This window comes from Ailuropoda melanoleuca, chromosome 6 (genome assembly GCF_002007445.2).
Source record: "Ailuropoda melanoleuca isolate Jingjing chromosome 6, ASM200744v2, whole genome shotgun sequence".
Classification (NCBI taxonomy): domain Eukaryota; kingdom Metazoa; phylum Chordata; class Mammalia; order Carnivora; family Ursidae; genus Ailuropoda; species Ailuropoda melanoleuca.
The window spans coordinates 43664694-43677132 of NC_048223.1; positions in this window are offsets into that span (position 1 = coordinate 43664694).

Below are 12439 nucleotides of genomic sequence, written 5' to 3' on the forward strand. Positions count from 1 at the left end.
TTTTATGGGAGCATTTAAGCCANATTGACATTGAGACTGAATACTGAGAGATAGAATTTTAATGATGCCATGTTGCCAGTAAAGTCTTTGTTTGTATTGGTTGTGNCATTTCTCTTTAAAGTCTTTGTATCGGTTGTGACTTGCTGCTCTGTATCACTCTTGGGGCCTTTTTACCTTTATAGAGCCCCCCTTAATATCTCCTGTAGGGCTGGTTTCGTGGTTGTCAAATTGGTCAGTGTCTGACGATTCTGAAAGGTCCTTATCTCTCCATCAATTCTGAATGATAGCCTTGCTGGATAAATGATCCTTGGCTCTATGTTTTTCTCTGAAAGAGCTTTAAAAATGCCCCCCAACCCTTTCTCTCATTCCAGGTCGCTGTAGACAGGTCTGACGTAATCCTGATGTTTTTGTCTTGGTACGTGAGAAATTTCTTTGCCCTGGCCGCTTTCAATACTGAATCCTTGGATCTAATATTTGCGAATTGCACTATGACATGCCGTGGCGTAGGTTTGTCCTGGTTGAGCTTGGNGTGACGTGATATGGCGTAGGTTTGTCATGGTTGAATTTGGGAGGGGTCCTCTCTGCCTCTTGGACACGAATGCTTGTTTCCTTTGCTAGATTAGGGAAGTTTTCAGCTACAATTTGTTCAAATATCTCTTCTAGACCTCTGTTTTTCTCCACCCCTTCAGGGATGCCGATGATTCTGACATTGGATCGTTTCATAGAGTCAGTAATCTCCCGTAATCTACATTCGTGGGCGTGGATTTTTTTAAGACCAGCTTCTATTTTCGTTTTTTCTTCTACTAACCCATCCTCCAATTCGCTAACGCGTTCCTCTGCCTCGGTGACCCTGGCCGTCAGAGCCTCTAGTTTTGACTGNGCTAATTCGTTCTTCTGCCTCATTCACCCTGGCCGTCAGAGCATCTAGTTTAGACTGCATTTGATTCATAGCATTTTTAATTTCTGCCAGATTCGCTCTCATTTCCGCCCTTAGAGATTCTATATTCTCATTAATATTTTCATTAATATTTTTTTCAAGTCTACACATCATTTTGACCATTGTTACTCTGAATTCCATTTCTGATAATTTGGTTATATCTGTATCCATCAGTTCTGTGGCAGAGGCCACAGACTCATTATCTTTTCTTTGCTGGGGGGGATTTTTTTTTTCTTGTCATTCTGATGAGGAGAGGTTGCAGGGTTGTCCAGAGCCCAAATTATTGACCAGGACGCAGGCAGTGTGCACTTGTTTTATAGGGACCTTAGGGATGTGGGCTTCTTGATTTTTCAGCCTGCTTTCTGGGGGAGGAGCCTGCTGCGCTGTTGTTCAGGCAACGCTGTTTGGGTAGAGTCTCAAGGGGGGACGGGGATTGGCACAATGTGAGCTGTTATTTCCAAGGTTTTGTTCTCTGGCGGCTTTCCTTGGCGGTTTTCTGTGGCTCTTCTGAGAGTCAGAGCAGCAGTGGCCATATCCTAGCCTCTGTCTCAGAAGAGAGAGATCGCAGTCGGCTCTCCAATGAGCTCTCCTGGCCTCTTTACCTCTGTTTCTGTTGGTGCTCCTAAAAACCCTGCAGCGTCCCGGGTTGTGCACCCCACAGCCGGCATCCCAGCCCTCACTTCGAGGGCCTGCTCATCTCTTTCCTTTGTGCTTCTAACACTGCCAGCCGCCAGCCACCCCCGCGCGTGCTCCCGAGCTCCCTGTTTCAGTGTGGTTCAGGGGCACTCCTAAGCTCGGGTTTTCAGTCCGGTTGCACGTGCCTTCCCAAGCTCATGGTCTCAGTCTGCTCTCTTGCAGGTGCCGGTCCTTGGTCCGCCCGCTCCCCAGTGCAGGTGGCTACCACTTCCTGGTGCCCGAGCTTGGAGGCTCCCTCCCCCTTCTTTTTATCTTCCGATACCTGTGTGTGGATTCATGGCTCCCCGCTTTGTACCTCAATACTCAGCACTGGAGATGTTCATTTGTAGAGATCTAGATGTATCTGCCTGCATCTCAGGCTGATGCCGTGGGTTTTCAGGATGGTCTGGTACCTATCCAGCTCAACTCAGGGGACCAGCTGAAAAAGGGGACCCCTACTCCTCCACCATCTTAACTCCTCTCTCCGTCCTGGCACCAGACTCCGGGCTTTTTTCAACCTCGGTCTCCTCTGAAATGTGTTAGTGGCTGGGGAGCGTTGCGGAGGGACCACCACTCAGGTCTAAATCTGACTGCTGATCTTTTAAATGTCTCTGTTCACATAATTGTCCTCTTAGCCACCTTCTGGTCTGTGGTGCAGCCTCATTTACCATTTTAGGACTTCTCTTTCACTCCCTTCCACTGAAGGCCTCCTGCACTACCTCTTTTTTCTTTCCCTCTTCAACACACTATCAGTTTTGTACAATGACTAAAGTTGCATTAAATTCTGAGTGAAGGCACTAGGGAAGCAGCAGAGTGTGGGAGGAGGGGAGATTCTGGGATCTCTTTAAATATCATGTGTAGGGAGCATGTGGAGGGGCTGGAATTTCATAAAAATGAATATTGCAAGGAAGTGTGTTCTTGTGTGGGGGGGGGAGGCAGAAATCCATTTCTTTCACCAAGTAATACAATGACGAGTCCTTCAGTAAATTTCTGATTGAGATATTCCTGTGACCCACATCACATCTTGAACATCTCTTACTCTGGCTGCACCAACTGGCTTTGCAAGACTGGCCACTGCATGGAATGTCTCTTGCTTTCCACCTGGGCTTCTTGGACACTGAGGTATGGATCCTTCTGGGAGTCCACCTAGTACTTTCACCTGTGAGACTTGGAAGTGCAGAGTCACAACTCATGACCAGTGGGGGGGTTGGAATCCTTGTGAATGAATGTTCCCCTTTCCATCTCTGTGATGGGCAACCCTAACATGCATTCCACAAAGCAACTTGAAGGTCTTGGTGGGATCCCAGCCCCAGTGGCCCACAGGGGTGACCAGCTAGAGAATGAACCCTTGCTGCGGCATTCCCTCCTTCTTCCTCTATCTCCTGCTTCTCTACCACCACTCCTCTCCTTTCCCTGGATGTCCTTCCAAGCCAAGCCATGTGCTTACAAGCCCTCAAGGGTCTCAGGTGTGGTGGGATGGGGCCACATCATGACCGTGACTGAGGTGTAGTGGAATCTGAAAGACCTCTTATGATCTAAAACTCCATCTGCACACAGACTGGCTTTACTGAATTCAGTTTTGTAAACAAAGCTTGTATCCAATCAAACATTCATTTTTGTAAATCTAAATGATATCCAGTCACTGTCCCAATTTTTATGAGATTGTTTTTGGGATTGTGTATACACGGCCTGAAAATTATGATGGTCCCTTTGTTAGTTTCTCCTTGTATTTCTGTCAATTTTTACTTTAAGCTTTTGGAGTTGTATTTTTAAGTGTACACAAGTTAAGAATTCCTGGATTTTCCTGGCAACCATTTACCATATGTAATTTCCCTCTTTATCCCCCCTTTTATTTTGAATTATAGTCCATTTTGTCTGATATTTAATTCATGTTTATTTGGTAAATATTTTCCATGCTTTCAGTATCAATATTTCCATATATTTATATTTTTAGGTTTAGGTATATCACTTGAAAAAGTATCTAGTTGGGATTTTTTATCCATTCCAACAATCTTTGTCTTTAACAAGAGAATTTACGCCATGTACATAGACTATGATTATTGACCTCTTGAATTCATTTTCACTAATTTATTTTTATATGTGTTTAAAAACATTTCCCACCTTCTCTTTCTTTTGTTTCTTTTAAATTTGTTTCTCCTTTCTTTCCATATCTCAGATTGCTCACATTTTCTTATTTTATTTTCCCTACTACTGGATTAGAAGTTATGTTTCTATTTGTGGTTAATCTAGAAATTGTAACAGTCATATTTAAATTTAAAACTCTCCCAACCACTGGAAGAATTATAGGATGCTACTCCCATACACTTCTACGCTCCTGTTGTTCAGGATTTTGTTTCCATCTCTGATTAACTCCACCATGTAGACATTACTGTTAAAATTACATTGCTAATGTTTGTTTTGATTTACCTACAAGTGTAACAATTTCCTTGCTTACCCTCTTGCATTTCTGATCTTCATTTGGGGCTAATTTCTCTTCCTCCTGAAGGAATTCATTAGTGAGGGAGTAGAGTGGAGAACTTTATTAGTTTTTGTTTTGTGCTTTGCACTTGTTCTTGAAAAATTCACAGCTGACAATTATTTTCCTATAATAGTTTAAAGATATCCCACCTGTGCTAGCTGTCAATCTAATCACCATTCCTGTGTAGGTGATCCACCTTTTCTTTCTGTTTTTTTTTTTAAGATTTTATTTATTTATTTGACAGAGACAGAGATAGCCAGCGAGAGAGAGAACACAAGCAGGGGGAGTGGGAGAGGAAGAAGCAGGCTCATAGCGGAGGAGCCTGATGTGGGGCTCGATCCCATAATGCTGGGATCACGCCCTGTGCCGAAGGCAGACGCTTAACCGCTGTGCCACCCAGGCGCCCCTCTTTCTGTTTTTATGACCTGCTGCTTGTCTTGTCTTTGGTTTCTGACAGTTTTACTATGATGTGTGTAGGTGTTGATTTCATTTTATTTAACTGGCTTAGACTTTGTGCACTTTAGAAGCTGAGTATGTCTTTCATTAATTCTGGAAAATGTGCAGCTTTTAACTCACTGAATATTACCTCTTCTTGTTGTCTCCTCTGGAACTTCTGTGTGTGTGTGTGTGTGTGTGTGTGTGTGTGTGTGTGTGTGTGTTCCACACCCCATGTCTTGCATCCTCTTTTCCAAATTTTCTATCCTTTTGATTCTATGCTATGATTTCTATTTAATGGGGGAGTTTTAATTAATTATAGCTATTACTGATATGATGTTTGGACACATATCCCTTGATCTCTTTTTATATTTTCTAACTTACCATTCCTGCTTTTTCCTTTCCCATCTTACTCATTCCAGCTTTTTTTTTTTTGATTGACCAACTTTTGTTGCATTTCCTTCACCAATGGTTTATAGTTATAGTCTTTATTTCTGGTTTTCTAGAATTATTTCTGATTTCTAAAAACATACTCTATGTGTGTTTGGGCTGTAGTTTCTTCTTCAAATTCCACCATTTGCCTTCCATCTGCCAGGGGCTCCTCCTCAGGATTTTTCTTCAACCACAGTGTTATGGCCCAAATGTTTGTGTGCCTCCAAAACTTGTGTGTTGAGATCCTAAACCCCAGTGTGCTGGCATTAGGAGGTGGTGCCTTTGGGAGATGCTGAGGTCATGAGGGTGGAACCCCCATGATTGGGATTAATGTCCTCGTAAAAGAGACCCCAGAGTGCTCGCTTGTCCCTCCCACCATGTGAGGACACAGTGAAATGATGGCTATTTATGAGTCAGGAAGAGGGTTCTCCCCACCAGACACTGAATCTGCCGGCACCTTGTCTTGGACTTCCCAGCCTCCAGAACAATGAGAAATTAACTTCTATGTTGAAGTCATCCAGTTGGTCATACTTGTTATAGCAGCCCAAATGGACTATCGCATGAAACCTATCTTTTCCCATTTTACCAGATTTTAAATAAATTATTTCAGTTATTTCATATACTCGGTCCACCACCTTGATCGATCTCTCTCTCTCTCTCTCTCTCTCTCTCTCTCTCCCCCCCTGCCATGTATAACAGATGTCTCATCTCCTTAACCAGAAGGTCTGTCCCTTGAGTTCAGGACTGCCACACTGCCTTGGACACAATCAATCTTTGTTCATGAACTCACTAAAGAGACAAAGACTATTTCAAGTGGTCTCATTATTCAGGAAACGCTCTTGGACTTCCTTTGATGGTGACATGATTTCAAGGAATGTATTATGTTCTTCTGGTTGACCTGTCCTGTAGTACAAACATTAGGTTTCCCAGACAGAATAGGAAGTAACTTTAACATTAAACATAGATGTCCCACAAAAAAGAATGAAATCTTGCCATTTGCAACAACATAAATGGATCTAGAGAGTATTATGCTAAGTGAATTACGTCAACCAGAGAAAGACAAATACCATATAATTTCACTCATATGTGGACTTTTTTTTCATATGTGGAATTTAAGAAACAAAACAAATTAGAAAAGGAGAGAGAGAAAGAACAAGAAACAGACTCTTAATTATAGAGAACAAACTGATGGTTATCAGAGGGAAGTAAGGTGGGTGGGAGGAATGGGTGAAAAGGGGGATGGGGATTAAAGACTATAGATTTATGATGAAAAAAGTTAAATGTAGAATCCATCACCAGGTGGCAGTGTTGGCCAGCTTTACATTTCTCAAAACTCCGTGCTATCAGAATTTGGTGATATTAGATTTATATTTTCTATCACTGATTTTCTGATCCAATTGATTAGTACACATCCTCCTGGATTCTCTCTGGTGCTTTCAGGGTTGGGCCCTGTTTAATCTGTCTTTGGGACCAGCAGGGACTAGCTCCACAGAAAGCAGTGTCCACCCCAGGTGGCCAGCACATGTTTGCTGGCTTACCCCTTTTCCTGCCACGGTCTTTGTCTCAAAGTTGTGCCTGTATGTAAACCCTCACATTTGGGTTGATTGAGTTGAGAGCTTGGGGAGCCCACAGAAGCATTTCCGAGGCCGCAGGCAGAGATAGCAAGAGTGGTTTCAGCTGCCTTTGACTTCTTAGGGCAGGAAAAGGGGCTCAGACCTGCCCAAAGACTGCTCCCTGGTTTCTCTTCCACCCCTGTAGACTCTTGCGATGGAGGACCCAAGTGTCCAGAGTGATCACTGCCAGACAAGTATTTGAGCAAGGATACCCACTGCACTGAGACCATGAAGGGGACAGGGTGGGCTGCTGGTGGGCATTAGGACATTTGACTAGGAGTGAGTGGACTCTGCAGGACTCTGTCAGAGGATGAACCCACAGGATGAACCATGAGGACAAGTGGCTACTGGGCCTTTCTGGCACATGCGGGAAATCCACACACTATTCAGTATGACTGTCCTAGTTTGTGAGTTGGCTTCTCTGACCAGTGTTGCGCTTGGCTGTCTCAACCACTTTGGCCTCTGGAGTATAAGCCTCCTCCTCCTCCTGTTACCTCCCTACTGAGTCACCATTCGAGCTCAAAGGGAACTCCAAGAGTGAGCTGAGAGCCCTCCCTAGTTGCCACCGCCTCTATTTTTTATTTCATGGAAGTTGAAATACAAACCTTTCCAGGCAGAACTGGCTGCCATTCTCACAAGCTGCTGAACCAGAAACCCAGCAGACCATCAATCCCTGGTTGCACTTCTGTCCAGGATAAAGCCAGTTCTAGCTGGGCCGGCGTTAAAGAAAACTGCAAACAGTGCTCCTGACTGCATCAGTCAGGTGTAAGCTGGGGCAGATGGGATGTCTCCGATGGAGCCCTAGAGTAGTGTGAGAAACAGTGGCTGCCCTGACCTGGCAGGGGCAGGTGCCCATCAAGCTGGGGTGGGGCAGTCTACAGAGTTGGAAGGCAAAGAAAGATAAGAAATAGAAAGGGGATAGGGCGTGAGATCTCCAAAGCCATAGCACAACAGTCCTTAAATATATCATGGAGTCCCCCACACTGGCAAGAGCTGTGATTTTTTTCAACAGATGACTGAATTAAGAAGCTGTGGTCCATATATACAATGGAATATTACTCAGCTATCAGAAAGAACGAGTTCTCAACACTTGCTGCAACATGGACGGCACTGGAGGAGATAATGCTAAGTGAAATAAGTCAAGCAGAGAAAGACAATTATCATATGATTTCTCTCATCTATGGGACATAAGAACTAGGAAGATCGGTAGGGGAAGAAAGGGATAAAGAAAGGGGGGTAATCAGAAAGGGGAGTGAAGCATGGGAGACTGTGGACTCTGAGAAACAGACTGGGGGCTTCAGAGGGGAGGGGGCTGGGGGAATGGGATAGACTGGTGATGGGTAGTAAGGAGGGCACATGTTGCATGGTGCACTGGGTGCTATGCGCAGCTGGTGAATCATCGAACCTTGCATCAGAAGCCGGGGATGTACTGTATGGTGACTAACATAATGTAATAAAAAAAACATTAAAAAAATAAAAATAAAAAAAAAGAGCTGTGATTTTTATGGAAACAGAAAAAGAAAACCTCTGGATATTAAATCTGGCATATTCACATGGTGGTGAATATACCACTTGGAATTTTAGAGCTAAAGGATTCAGAATTTGGCTACATTTGTTCATTTTGTAGATAAGAAAGTTGAGGCCTAGGGAAAAAAAAGGAAGAAAATGGAGGCCTAGAGACATCAGGGGACTTGCCACATGGTGGGATGGGGGTAGACCAAGGATCTAGTCAAGTCTCCTGGCTCCCTGTCCAGTGTTGTCTATCTACTTGGATTCCTGAAAGGCTGATGAAGGAGGAAGCCAGGGTTTGATTCATAGGTGGTGGTGGTCATGGCTCAAAGTTCTTACAGCTTGGCCCTTGGAAGCACCCTCCTGTGTCTGTGTGATTGCCACTAATGTCAGCCTGGCCTTGGGTGAGAGCAGGTAGGTGTTGTTGCCACAGCAAGGGTGGACGTCTACTCAGGATAGGCAGCTCAGAGACCGAGGGGGGACATGGCCATGGAGGCCTTGCTCTGGCTCCCCTTGGCCCTGTGGACCCCGGCAGTTAGCGGTTTGGTTCTTTCAGCTATCAGTGACCACCCGTCACAGGAGATATCACTGTCTTCACTGGCGATGCTCTTGACCACGTGGGCTGTGTATGGGGGTGTCTAATGGAGGTGAACCCAAGGTGGAAGTCCCTTCTGTAGGCTGTGGATTTCATGCTCATGGAGGGCTAGAGGAAGTTAAGGGTTTCCAGGATGTGGTGTTGATGGAATTGAGTTGGCACATTACTAGAACTGATTGAGAAGAGAGCCCACCACGAAGTTTGGCTGCTGTACATGTGGCTTTGCCCTCAGATAGGGGTCTCCCAGCTCCAGGGGGACACATGGTTGGGGGCCAGTGCCAACTGGAGTTGGTCCTGGTTTCCACCCCCGTCTTGCTCTCTGGTAGTGAACCCCCCCACCCTGTGGTTGCTGCGCACTGTTGGGTTAACCCCGCAGGGCATGGGATTGGGCAGCTCATCCACAGGGATCTGGTGTGCATTGTTACAAGATGGGAGATACAGGTGGTGCTGCAGCTGCATGGGAATCATTGAGCCCCCACTGCTGATGTGGATGGATACAAACCTCCCCACACATCATCATTACCACTGAGGTAAGGCAACACGGGGAACTGGGAACCTGGGGGGAAGGTTTCCCTGGGAGAAGACTCCCAGCCAACCGAGTGTTCTCCTTCTGACCTGCTGCAAGGCTCCTATTACGGAATTTTTGTTTTGGTTTTGCTTTGCATTTCAGTCTTTTGAGCCGCTCTGTCTCTCTGCCTCCACCCGCATCCCCTGGCCCATGGTAACCTTGAGCTCAGGGGTTGTGTTTGGTTCATCCTTGTGAAGCTGTCAGCCCTTAGCCCTGGGCTCTGTACACAGGAGGGGCTCCACAATAACCACTGCATGTCATTGAAGAGAAGTGCGGAATGAAGAGAACAGGAAAGGAAGCAATGCAGGGTGGGTAAGCAGACAGCTTTGAAGGTTGTTTGGAGGCACCTAACTTTACAGTGAATGGATTTGGTGAGTCAGTGCTAGGTCTTGCTGACTGGGGGCAGACAGGTCTCCCAGGTCCATTATAAACAAAACTGTTTTTTATTTATTTTTTATTTTTATTTTTTTTTAAAGATTTTATTTATTTATTCGACAGAGATAGAGACAGCCAGCGAGAGAGGGAACACAAGCACGGGGAGTGGGAGAGGAAGAAGCAGGCTCACAGCGGAGGAGCCCGATGTGGGGCTCGATCCCATAACGCCGGGACCACGCCCTGAGCCGAAGGCAGACGCCCAACCACTGTGCCACCCAGGCGCCCCAACAAAACTGTTTTTTAAAACCCAAGTGATCTGAGTAATGTAGGTGGTTGGACCTAAGAAGGTAAATGGCAAAGGGAGTGTTGGTGGGCTACACCCTCCAATGTGAACATCAGACCTAAGAGGTAAAGTAAGCTCCAGCTTCCCAGGGGAAAACTCCCAGGCCCCTTACTTCTGCACCTGCCAATGTACAGCTTTCAAAGCTAAGGGCTTTGTTCAGGGGCCTGTTGGGAAGAAAATGTGACCAGCACTGCCTGGATGGTCTGCTGCTCTCTTTGCACTACTGGGCGCCATGGAAGCAGCCCTGTGGATATGGCTGGGGCAGGTGGGCAGTGGCTTCTCTTTGTTCTAGTTCGGGAGATATGCTTCCTGGAGGCAGAAAGGATGTCCTTGGCCTCAGGGACCCTGGGGCTGTAACACTCAGGAGGAAGGTTCCCAGGTCATCTCTTGGGTAATGGGCTGCAGGAAGTGCAATTCTGTACCACCTGAATTCTGAAATGTTTTATGTACACATAATCACTTCTGTTTACCCAACCTGAAGGAAACAAGAACTATGTACTTCTTTATTTTTTAAAGGTTCATTTATTTGTTTATTCAAGGGGGGAGGGGCAGAGGGAGAAGAAGAGAGAATCCTAAGCAGACTCTGCACTGAGCTTGAAGCCCAACACAGGGCTCAATCTCACGAACCTGAGAGCACTACCTGAGCTGAAACCAAGAGTCCGATGCTTAACCAACTGCGCTAGCCAGATGCCCCTGTACTTCTTTATTTTAAAGTTGAGTCAATTCTGTGTACTTTTCTCATTGTTCTCGTGAGGCCTCTTCCTCTGGAAGCCTACACCGGCTCCCTTACACACCACAGCTGAGTTCCAAGAGTGCCAGATCTGCAGCTGGGGCCTCTCAGGGCCTAGATCTGGGTCTGTCAGAGGCATGCCTCTTGCAATCCACCAGCAGGCACTCAAGAAGTGGGGGACAGGCTCCTCTCTTGGTGAAGCAGCACACTATCTCCCATACACAGGGGAGGAAGTGTTGGTGGCAGCTTTTGGGACCCCCCTGCCACTGTTAGAATATTCATTGACAATTTTATATTTTCTATTAAAAATGACGATTCAGGCCACATGGTGAAGCAGATACTAAGACGTGAGCGGGAGTGCGAGCGTCAGTGCTGCTCTCCACGCGCGCACTGTGTGTGCTTTCCAGTGAGCCTCTGTATTTCCTTGGGCTCAGTTTCCTTATCTGTTCCACCAGGGGCTGGTCATCTGTGGGAATTGATAGCTGCAGATAATTTTTAAACTAAGTAACAAATGTGCTTGGCACAGAGCAAGGCACATGTGTAATGCTGGCCATTTCATTCTTCACCAGCCTTAAAATCCTCTGTTCTCTGGCAGAAGTAAGGCAGCACACACACACAAACACACACACACACACACACACACACACACACACACACACAGAGCAGGGCCTGGAGTTGACTTCCCGTGGAAGCTGTCTGAAATTCTCCTCTGCCAGGTCTTTTCCTCTGCAGATCTTACAGCTAACAGGAAAGAATCTTTCCCACCCCAAAGAACTCAACCAACCAGTTTTCCAAATCCCCTTTCTCTGATTGCCTTCTTTATTATGCTTTTACATCTTCCGTGTTGAAATATTTAAGAATCTGGTTGAGACAAGATTCCATGAGTTTCCTTCTCTTTCTTAGCTTGAGAGCAACAACACAGCACCCACTACTGATTCCCGTGTGCCCATTCCAGCTAGACTTTCCACAGATGCTATTGCATTTAATCTTGACTTCAGCCCTGGGGAAAGAGATGTTACTCCTCTGTTTTCTAGGAAAGGAAAATGAGGCACAGAGAATTTAAGAAACTTGCCCAAGGTCACAGAGCTAGAAAAGCCAAGGTAAACCCCCATGTGTCCAAATCAGCCAACGTTAGTAGAGCATTTGCTTGGCTTATACTAACCCCCCCCCCCCGCCCCGCCCCGTGACTCCCAAGGGGCCTGAGGCTGGTGTCTGGCTGCTAAGAGCATCAGATCTTGGGCCAGCGTCTGAGCATCAGGTAAGAGACCAACATCCTGGCCCAAAGACCACTAGTCAGCCCATTTGGCCCACGGGGGGCCGCCTATGTGTGTGTTGGAGGGTGGGGGTATAGGTCGGCCTGGCGAGGTGACAGGCTCACTCTCAAGGGCACACAAAAGGATTGATACGCTGACGTCAGCCTCTGAGATGCTGAAAGGACCTAACTTTGGTGGTCCTCAGACCCTCCTGAGCTCTTCCCTCCACCAGTCGCTTACATTCTGCGCCATCTCCTTCCCATAGCAGCCGGTTCAGGGCACCAGGCGCCCGGAGCTTGCGTCCCCTGACGCACGTGTCGCTGTTTTGTTTTGTTTTTGCTTTGAGCAGCTATTGGGTCCTGAAGACCCACAAACTGAAACCGAAACAGCCCGACGCCAGCGTCAGGACCGGAACGCAAAACGGGGGGGGGGGTGGCGCCGCAGCTCCGCCGGAACCGGTACCCCCTTCGGCCCGTGTCCCCGACGCCCCCTCTT